General features: G+C 42.5%; 1 pseudogene; it reads left to right on the forward strand.

Annotated features, from left to right (window-relative positions):
- The first annotated feature begins 1,710 nt into the window (after positions 1 to 1,710).
- On the forward strand, positions 1,711 to 7,582 carry LOC115207063 (protein SEC13 homolog; annotated as a pseudogene).
- Positions 7,583 to 9,102: the final 1,520 nt, after the last annotated feature.

The following is a 9,102-nucleotide window of genomic DNA, read 5'->3' on the forward strand; positions in this document are numbered from 1 at the left end:
TAACACGTTTTCATTTTCGTCAAAAACAACTTTATATCGAAAGACGCGCAGTTCGTAGCGAGACGACCGTTTGACCCGATGACTTGAAGCATGAGTTTAGCCAACGTCGCCATGCAACCCAGTCTCTCGTTATTAGTACATATAAACATTGTGCTAATTTGTACATATAGTACATAATTAATTAGATACTGGGTTGCGCCATGACATCGCCTACAAGTCTGATCGGAGAAGCAGTTCATTTCGATGGGCTTTATTGGCATGGGAAACATATGTTAACATTGCCAGTAGAAGTGAAATAGATCAGAAACAAAAGTGAAATAAACAATAAAAAATGAACAGTAAACATTACAATCATTAAAAAGTTTCAAAAGAATAGAGACATTTCAAATGTCATATTATGGCTATGTAGAGTGTTGTAACGATGTGCAAATAGTTGAAGTAGAAAAGTTTATGCCTATCTTCATATTGTACTGTCTTTGAGCTGGTTCCTATCCAAATGAAGACTTCCGGTTTCTCCGATTTTTACCTTCAAAAATCAAAGTCCACAGTAAACGCTATGTGTATGATAGGAATGAATTCATCTGGGCATCATGCTGAGACATAACACACCACGTCAATACAGATCAAACGTTGCAGTCATATCAAATCAGTTAAGGTACAGTAAGTAGTAGACTAAGTATAGCTAGATACAGTTTTACAGGGCAATGGGATTAAGATAATAAACGACCCATTCAAAATCAAATCAATGACACTCAAGTCAACTATAGTAGTTAGAAGCTGTCAAATCAAATCAAATCGTATTAGTCACATGAATACAACAGGAGTAGACTTTACAGTGAAATGCTTACTGACGAGCCGTTAACCAACAATGCAGTTTAAAAAAATACGGATAAGAAATGAAAGGAACAAGTAAAGAAAGAGCAGCAGTGAAATAACAATAGTGAGACTATATACATGGGGGGTGCCGGTACAGAGTCAATGTGCGGAGGCACCGGTTAGTTGAGGTAATATGTAGGTAAAGTTATTAAAGTGACTATGCACAGATGATAACAGCAGAGAGTAGCAGCTGTGTAAAAGAGGGGGTTTGGGGGGCAATGCAAATAGTCTGTGTGGCCATTTTATTAGATGTCACAGCAGAGTTCACAGTTCATTGATGAGGAACTTGACTCACGATAATGTCTCTCATAAGAGGTGTCCACCGTGTTGATGACAGAAACCTATATGCAAGACAAACAGATGGGATGATCAGATATCTGGATAACGTTAGTTAATAGCGTTACAGGAGATACAGTGCCTTCAGAATATATTCACACCTCTTTTCCACATTTTGTTGTGTTATAGCCTACATTTTAAATGGATTAAATTGAGATTTTGTGTCACTGGCCTACACACAATACCCCATAATGTCAAAGTGGAATTACGTTTTTAGACATTTTTACAAATTCATTAAAAATGAAAAGCTGAAATATCTTGAGTCAATAAGTATTCAACCCCTTTGTTATGGTAAGATGAAATAAATTCAGTTTACTCACTAGAGTACCTAGAACACAGAACAGGTGAGTTTATTCATGTTTAGAGAATTATTTGTCATACACAATAAATAAATAAATAAATGTTAATGAGATGTTTATTTACTAAAAAGTGGGGGACATTTATATTGAACATTTCCGAAATTCCGTGAACCGGAAGTCATTTTTTGTTTAGTGTTGCTGTGGAGACGCTAATATTTGTTGCCACGTCGGATCAGAAAACAATTCTTAATGATATATCGTAAAATCGAGATCATTTGTTAACAGGGTTACACGATTTGGAGTGCTATTCCTCTGTTTAGAGACAAAAAAACTAAAGTATTACAATACTCATCAATGATGGTAAGTAGCGGATTATTTCTGGTCCATTCAAACATCACTTAACAGAAGCGAGCTGGCCAAGTTGCAAACGTTTACAAGTGTCTTTTTCACTGAGATTTTTTGTTGTTTGCTATTATTTAATTAGCTAGACCACTAAACATAGGTTTATATCTGTTAATTATTGTATGCATTCTCTATAGTTTAATTAGCAGCTCATGTAACACTGAAGAATGTGGCTTTCCAGATATCTGATCATCCCATCTGTTTGTCTTGCATATAGGTGTCCGTCATCAACACGGTGGACACCTCGATGAACTGTGAACTCTGTGACAGCCAGCTATTTTAGCTAAATACACTGAACAAAAAAATATATAAAGGCTGAGTTACAGTTCATATAAGAAAATCAGTCAGTACTCTATGGATTTCACATGACTGGGGATCAGTGGAGGCTGGTGGGGGGAGCTTTAGGAGGACAGGCTCATTAATGGCTGGAATGGAATAAATGGAGCGATATCAAACATGGAAACAACACGTTTGACTCTGTTCTATTAATTCCATTCAAGCCATTACAATGAGTCCGGCCTCCTATAGCTCCTGCCACCACTGCTGGGAACGGAGATATTTATCTTTTAAAAAAAGGCAGGGGCGTGGATCAGAAACCAAGTCAGTATCTGGTGTGACCATCATTTGTCTCATGTGGCGCGACATCTCCTTCACATAGAGTTGATCAGGCTGTTGATTGTGGCCTGTGGAATGTTGGTCCCACTCCTCTTCAATGGCCGTGCGAAGTTGCTGGATATCGGCAGGAACTGAAACACGCTGTCGTACACGTCTATACATAGCATCCCAAATATGCTCAATGGGTGACATGTCTGGTGAGTATGCAGGCCATGGAATTGTATACAGATCCAGGGATTGTGTAAAGGTCCTTGTGACATGGGGCCCAGCATTTTTCATGCTGAAACATGAGATGATGGCAGCAGATGAATGGCACAACAATGGACCTCAGGATCTCGTCACGGTATCTCTGTGCATTCAAATTACCATAGATAAAATGTAATTGTGTTTGTTGACTGTAGCTCATGCCTGCCCATACCATAACCCCACCGCCCGCGTGGGGCACTCTGTTCACAACGTTGACATCAGCAAACCGCTCGCCCACACGACGCCATACACGCTGTCTACCTTCTGCCCGGTTGAAACCGGAATTCATCTGTGAAGAGCACTTCTCCAGCGTTCAAGTGGCCATCGAAGGTGAGCATTTTCCCACTGAAGTCGGTTATGACACCAAACTGCAGTCAAATCAAGACCCTGGTGAGGACGACGGGCAGGAAGATGAGCTTCCCTGAGACGGTTTCTGACTGTTTGTGCAGAAATTCTTCGGTTGTGCAAACCCACAGTTTCATCAGCTGTCCGGGTGGCTGGTCTCAGATGATACCACAGGTGAAGAAGCCAGATATGGAGGTCCTGGGCTGGCGCGGTTACACATGGTCTGCGGTTGTGAGGCCGGTTGGCCGTACTGCCAAATTCTCTAAAACGATGTAGAGAAATGAACATTTAATTCTCTGGCAACAGCTCTGGTGGACATTCTTGCAGTCATCATGACAATTGCATCCTCCCGCAAAACTTGTGGCATTGTGTTGTGTGACAAAACTGCACATTTTAGAGTGGTGTTTTATTGTCCCCAGCACAAGGTGCACCTGTGTAATGGTCACATTGTTTAATCAGCTTCTTGATATGACACATTTGTCAGGTGGAAGGATTATCTTGGCAAATGAGAAATGCTCACTAACAGGGATGTCAACAAAATTTGTGAACAACATTTGAGAGAAAAAAGCTTTTTGTGAGTATGGAACATTTCTGGTATATTTTATTTCAGCTCATGAAACATTGGACCAACACTTTACATTTTGCGTTTTATATTTTTTGTTCAGTGTAGCTAAGATAGTTGACTGAGTGTCATTGATTTGATTTTGAATGAGTTGTGTATTAAGTTAATTCCATTTCCCTGTAAGTCTTTATTAAGCTTTCCTCACTCGACTGTTACGCAACAAACTATCCTCCTGAATTGATTGTATCTAGCTATGCCTAGTCTATTACTAACTATACCTTGACTGATTTGATATGACTGCAACCTTTGATCTGTCTTGATGTGGTGTGTTGTGGGTAAAGCATGATGCCCAGATGAATTACTACGGCACCAGACTGGCCACCTGCTCTTCTGACAGGTCTGTCAAGATCTTCCATGTCAACAATGGAGGACAGAACCTTGTGGCGGATTTGAGAGGGTAAGTGTGACCTAAATGATTTCAGATCTATTGTGGTTGTTCTATGATCGCAGTTCTTATCTTTTATTAGTTATTTAACCTAGCTATATATATATTTGAATTTTTTCCACCAGTGTGTGGATTTGAGGGGAACATTTCTACCAAGTGTCAGCTTAGTAAGAAAACATGTGATTGTGGTGTTGGAACTTTTTCACATTTTCAAACTCACATGGAGGGATGTATAATGTTGCTGTTTTATCATTTTCCTCTCTCGCCACAGTCACGAGGGTCCTGTGTGGCAGGTGACCTGGGTTCACCCCATGTACGGCAACATCCTGGCCTCGTGTTCCTACGACAGGAAGGTGATCATCTGGAAGGAGGAGAACGGTACTTGGGGACAAAATGTACGAGTACACCGGACATGACTCCTCAGGTAAGAGCCTCTCCTATAACCACTTAACCCTTAAGTGCTCCAAGGGCACGGGACCTTGGCTGACCCCTGACCCTGTGCTTCCAGCTCCTTTTGGGGTGTGTAGATCTCAGGGGATTAGGTTAAAAGGCAAGAAAAAAGAAGCATTTCTGTGGACTGTAAAAAAAAAAAAAGGACAATAATGTATTCTTCTGGGAAATATACCAGTTGAGTTCACATGTTAAAGATCTGTGAATTTTGTTGTATGTTATTGGTTGTTATAAACCGGGTGTTTCGAGCCATGAATGCTGATTGGCTGAAAGCTGTGGTATATCAGACCGTATACTACGGGTATAACAAACACTTATTTTTACTGCTCTAATAACGTTGATAACCAGTTTATAATAGCAGTAAGGCACCTCGGGGGTTTGTGGTATATGGCCAATATACCACGGCTAAGGACTGTATCCAGGCACTCAGCGTTGCGTCACACATAAGAACAGCCCTTAACCTTGGTATATTGGTCATATACCACACCTCCTCAGGCCTTATTGCTTAATTATCCCATTATGTGTATCTTCAGTGAATTCAGTGTGCTGGGGTCCATATGACTTTGGTCTGATCCTGGCCTGCGGCAGCTCAGATGGAGCCATCTCATTGGTCACCTGCTCCGGGGATCAACAATGGGACATTAAGAAGATCAACAATGCACACAACAGTGAGAACAACGTTTACGGTTTAAATGAATGTACATTTCACTGTGTGGTCGGACGTAAAAACCCTCCAGCTTTGTTTTCTCATAACAGTATGCTGTGTTCGTATGAATAAACCAGAATGTTTCAGACTAAAGTAGTTGACATTTTTAATTGTTAGATGTGTTGTAGTCGTATGAACAAGGCTTTTTAAACAGTCTGTCAATGTGACTGTCTGTTGTAAAAACCCTCTGTCCTGTCAGATTGGCCGTAACGAGCTGGGCTCCAGCGGTGGTGCCAGGTAGTCTGATAGACCAGCCATCGGGTCAGAAGCCCAACTGCATCAAGAGGTTTGTCTCAGGAGGCTGTGACAACCTGGTCAAGCTCTGGAAGTAAGTCGAGATGTCTTCTCTGTTAATGTTTTTATGCACAGCACCGCTATAGTTCTATTAAATGACAGAAAATATTCACTTACAATAGCAACATGATGATATAGTCATAATTGTGTGAGTCACTTCATGGAAAGTGTTACTAAATAGGTTCCTATGGTAAGTAAGAATTTTAATAAAATGGCTGCCAGACAGGTTTGTATGTCTTCTTTCTTAGAGAGGAGGATGGCCAATGGAAGGAAGACCAGAAGCTGGAGGCTCACAGTGATTGGGTCAGAGATGTAGGCTGGGTGATAATTGTCAATTCCAACAATTGAAAAAGTGTCAGTTTTATTTCGAATAGAGATGTTTTCGCCGTTCAAATAAATGTCACTTCCTGAATTTAAATGCAGTTGAACACACAACCGTGTTCTATCATCTTGTAAGGTCTGCTGGGACCCTCGTAAACTGCACTTTAAAATTAAACACTTTTTGTTGTGGTCTTGTCTGCTAGTGTGGGTGGCTAAGACATTTATCTCATAACAAAAAGTCTCTCTCTTGCTGTCTGTCTGCAGGACGGCAGGGTATTCATCTGGACGTGTGACGACCCTTCAGATAACACTTGGACGGCTAAACTGCTCCACAAGTTCAATGATGTGGTGTGGCATGTCAGCTGGTCCATCACTGGAAACATCCTGGCTGTGTCCGGAGGGCACAACAAGGTCAACACACACACACACTCACACACACACACACACACACACACACCACGGTCAGTACACACACACACACACACACACACACACACACACACACACACACACACACACACACACACACACACACACACACACACACACACACACACACACACACACACACACACACACACACACACACACACCAAGACACCAAGGTCAGTAAACACACACACACACACACACAAGGTCAGTAAACACACACACACACACACACCAAGGTCAGTAAACACACACACACACACACAAGGTCAGTAAACACACACACACACACACACCAAGACACCAAGGTCAGTACACGTGCACACACACACCAAGACACCAAGGTCAGTACACACACACACACACACACACCAAGACACCAAGGTCAGTACACACACACACACACCAAGACACCAAGGTCAGTACACACACACACACCAAGGTCAGTACACACACACACACACACACACACACACCAAGACACCAAGGTCAGTACACACACACACACACACACACACACCAAGACACCAAGGTCAGTACACACACACACACACACACACACACACACACACACACACACACACACACACACACACACACACACACACACACACACACACACACACACACACCAAGACACCAAGGTCAGTACACACACACACACACACACACACACACACACACACACACACACACACACACACACACACCAAGGTCAGTACACACACACACCAAGACACCAAGGTCAGTACACACACACACACCAAGACACCACTCGTTCACTAGTGGGCCGAATAAATATACCTTTTTAAATTTTCTGTCACAAATGTTGAAAGCGAAAATATGAAAGCAACTCTTTGTTCCCAGCAGTGATTTATTGGTGAAAATGGCAGAAATGGGTAACATTTTGATCTGCAGCTATATCCTGAATTCACTTAGCAGGAGCTTTTATCCAGAGCGACTCAGTGCTGTCACAAATGATCCCCTTGTTTGTCTTTGTGACTGTCGTCGCCTGTCTCTAGGTGACTCTGTGGAAGGAGTCAGCGGACGGCCAGTGGGCTTGCATCAGCGACGTCAACAAAGACCAGGGAGCCGTATCAACCATCACAGATGGAGCGGCGAGTGAACAGTGACCCAGGCATAGGAGGACATTCTACTCCTCCTCCTACCCCCACAGAGAATGAATGGGCTACTACTCCAGAGACTACTAGCCTTCCCCGTGGCTCAGTTGGTAGAGCATGGTGTTTGCAACGCCAGGGTTGTGGGTTCGATTCCCACGGGGGGCCAAGTATGACATTTTTTTTTTTTTAAATGTATGAAATGAAAATGAAATGTATGCATTCACTACTTACTGTAAGTCACTCTGGATAAGAGCGTCTGCTAAATGACTAAAATGTAAAATGTACTACCACCTAGCCTGGTCCCAGATCTGAGCTAACTACCACCTAGCCTGGTCCCAGATCTGGGCTAACTACCACCTAGCCTGGTCCCAGATCTGGGCTAACTACCACCTAGCCTGGTCCAAGATCTGGGCTAACTACCACCTAGTCCCAGATCTGGGCTAACTACCACCTAGCCTGGTCCCAGATCTGGGCTAACTACCACCTAGCCTGGTCCCAGATCTGGGCTAACTACCACCTAGTCTGGTCCCAGATCTGGGCTAACTACCACCTAGCCTGGTCCCAGATCTGGGCTAACTACCACCTAGCCTGGTCCCAGATCTGGACTAACTACCACCTAGTCCTAGATCTGGGCTAACTACCACCTAGTCCTAGATCTGGGCTAACTACCACCTAGCCTGGTCCCAGATCTGGGCTAACTACCACCTAGTCTGGTCCCAGATCTGGGCTAACTACCACCTAGCCTGGTCCCAGATCTGGGCTAACTACCACCTAGCCTGGTCCCAGATCTGGACTAACTACCACCTAGTCCTAGATCTGGGCTAACTACCACCTAGTCCTAGATCTGGGCTAACTACCACCTAGCCTGGTCCTAGATCTGGGCTAACTACCACCTAGCCCTTCTTGCTCTTTGTAACGGACCATATTTTATGACATTTTCTTACAGACCGTTTAAGGTGTCATCTTCTTTAATGATCCAGCTTAAATAGTTATTCTATAAATTGATCCAATTTGTTTGTTGGCTCAGTAAAACACAGGGATGAGTCCCAAATGGCACCCTATTCCCTATATAGTGCACTACTTTAGACCAGAGCCCTATTTCCTAGATAGTGCACTACTTTAGACCAGAGCCCTATTCCCTATATAGTGCACTACTTTTGGCCATGTTTCGCAAATAGGTTTTGGCCTTTGTATAGGGAATATTATGCCATTTGCGATGTGGACCGCGTGGTTGTCATGTAACTCCACTTTTCGCAGCTCCTGAACTTCAAGGTGTTAATAAATTATTAATAATGAAGTGTTATTTTTACTAGTTTGTTTAATGATACTCGTTTAATGCACAATTATGCAATTGGAGGATGAAATTAGAATATTAAATGGTGAACATTGCAGGAAACAGCCTTAAAACTACTCAGACAAAGATTATACTTGCTTGTCAAATATGAAACCGTTGAGATTTTCCAATTGATTGTTAAAAGCGAGAATGTTACATTTTCATATTTTCAAATGATTAAAAAAATTTTTTTTAAAGAACTTCAAAGGGAAAATCTGTATAGCTCAGCGGAAGATGTTGGATAAATGAACATAGTTCACTCAGGTCGTTTACCATCGGGGAATGAAATAGCCAGTTCCTGTCTGCTTAATGGGTTGGCTCT

The sequence above is a fragment of the Salmo trutta genome, chromosome 14 (genome assembly GCF_901001165.1).
Source record: "Salmo trutta chromosome 14, fSalTru1.1, whole genome shotgun sequence".
In the NCBI taxonomy this organism is placed as follows: Eukaryota; Metazoa; Chordata; class Actinopteri; order Salmoniformes; family Salmonidae; genus Salmo; species Salmo trutta.